At 39.0% G+C, this 2,397-nt stretch overlaps 1 pseudogene; it reads left to right on the plus strand.

Annotated features, from left to right (window-relative positions):
• Positions 1-1,423: 1,423 nt before the first annotated feature.
• The window catches only part of LOC102591348 (germacrene C synthase-like), a 6,335-nt pseudogene continuing 5,361 nt past the window's right edge, over positions 1,424-2,397 (plus strand).

The following is a 2,397-nucleotide window of genomic DNA, read 5'->3' on the forward strand; positions in this document are numbered from 1 at the left end:
CTAGTTTCACTCTATCATTTTCTGGGTCGTTACATTCCCTTTCAGGGGAAGTGTGGAGGAAGGCCAACATGACTCAATGTTGCAACATCATTTTTCTTATGATGATTTGAGTATACACTCAATCCCTGTTACCAGTGAATTTGAGCCAACTTGTTAGAATGTGGTTACAGCTCCTGAGAATGCTGTTGAGGTTTCAGTAGACATTGAAGACGTATCTCCAAATATTGCTGCAGATCACACTGCTGATGTAGGAGTCGGGAAATTAGCAAGAGGCTCTAGACCACCAATATGGCACAAGGACTATGTAGTCAAGGCAGGTTCTAGCACTTGTTTGTATCCACTTAGTGCTAACATAGACTATTCTGGATTGTCTTCAAAATATCAAAGCTATGTGTCAAAGTTTTCGACTAAGACTGAACTCTCAAGTTACATAGAAGTTGATGCTGATAAGAGGTGGGTGTTGTCCATGAAAGATGAAATACAAACATTGGAGGATAACAAGACTTAGGAGATTGTCTCACTTCCAAAAGAAAAAAAGGCAATAGGATGTAGATGGGTGTACAAAATCAAGTATAAGGCAGATGGGGAAGTGGAAAGATTCAAGGCAAGACTAGTGGCAAAGGGGTAAAATCAAAAGGAAGGATTTGATTATCAAGAGACATTTTCCCCTGTGGTCAAAATGCGTACATTCAGGGCTATTGTATCAATAGCAGCAACTAAAGGTTGGAAGTTATATCAAGTGGACGTTTACAATACATTCTTGCAAGGAGATTTGTTTGAAGAAGTATACATGACTATTCCTGATGGTTTTGCTGGAAAGAACAGAAATGAGGGTCGAGTATGTTGACTTCTAAAGTCCTTGTATGGATTGAAGCAAGCATCGCGACAATGGAACATTAATCTCACCACTGCCCTGACTACAATTGGTTTTTGCCAAAGCACAGCTGACTACTCTTTGTTTACAAAGAATGAGGGTGACAAAATAGTGATAATCCTAATTTATGTAGATGATATTCTACTAATAGGGAATGATCACTGCATGATGAAACATACCAAAGAAGTCCTTCATACAACTTTCAAAATCAAAGACTTGGGAGAGCTAAGGTATTTCCTTGGAATAGAGTTCGCTAGAAGTGAAGTTAGAATCCTAATGCATCAGAGAAAGTATGCACTGGAATTGGTGGTAGACATGGGACTAGCAGGGGCCAAGCCTATTACGACTCCAATGGACAAAAATAAAAAACTTACCACAACTGAATTTGATCATCACATATTGTTATCCTCTGAAGATTTGGCATTGTAAAATCCTATCAGTTATCAGAAGCTCATTGGGAGGTTATTATATCTTACAACCACAAGACCAGATATTACATTTTCTGTACAAACTTTGAGTCAATTTATGCACTCTCCAAAAAAATCTCACATGGAAGAAGCCCTCAGATTGGTCAAGTACGTGAAGTATGCACCAGGGCTTGGTATATTGATGTCTTCAAATGGTAATGATCTCTTAAAAATTTACTATGATGCTGACTGGGGGGCTTGTATTAATAGCAGAAAGTCCATTACAGGTTATCTAGTTCATTATGGGAATTCACCTATTTATTGGAAGTCAAAGAAGCAAGCAACTGTTTCCAAAAGTTCAGCAGAGGCTGAGTATAGGGCTATGGCTTCTTCAGTGGCAGAAGTGGTATGGATGATTAGCATGTTCAAAGAACTTGGGGTGAATATTGAAGTTCCTGTTACATTGTACTCTGACAACAAGTCAGCACTTCAAATAACTGTTAATCATGCCTTTCATGAGAGAACCAAACATATAGACATTGATTGTCATTTCACCAGGGAGAAAATTCAGGAAGGACTGATTGTTACTACTTACATACCCTCTGCAGAACAACCTGATGATTTGTTTACAAAGGGACTTGGTCGATATCTACATTTGCATTTGTTATCCAAGCTAGGTATGAAGAATATCTTCATAAATCCCAGCTTGAGGGGAAGTGTGAAGAAGATCAATAAATGTGTAAATGTGCCTTTGTTAGTTAAAAGTTAGTTACTGATAGTTAGTGTCACGCCCCGAGCCTACACCCTGGGCGGGACCGGCACTCGGAGACCATTGCTGGCCCCAAGCGAACCCTTGGCCTGGCTTTCTTAACTCAGCGGAAACCTACTCAACAGAATAACTCAATGCCATGCAAAGACATAAACAACTTAAATGATACACAATTGGCCAAAAAGGCAACTCGAGTCTCAAAATAGAATATTTACATATACATACATATACATGGATGAGAGACTCAAAACTAACTGACTGACTGTCTATGAAGCCTCTAAAATACTTAGATGGATGTTGGGACAGACCCCGCAACACCCTAATAAAACAAAACTAAGATAATCAAA

This window comes from Solanum tuberosum, unplaced genomic scaffold, assembly GCF_000226075.1.
Source record: "Solanum tuberosum cultivar DM 1-3 516 R44 unplaced genomic scaffold, SolTub_3.0 scf01104, whole genome shotgun sequence".
Taxonomy (NCBI): Eukaryota; Viridiplantae; Streptophyta; class Magnoliopsida; order Solanales; family Solanaceae; genus Solanum; species Solanum tuberosum.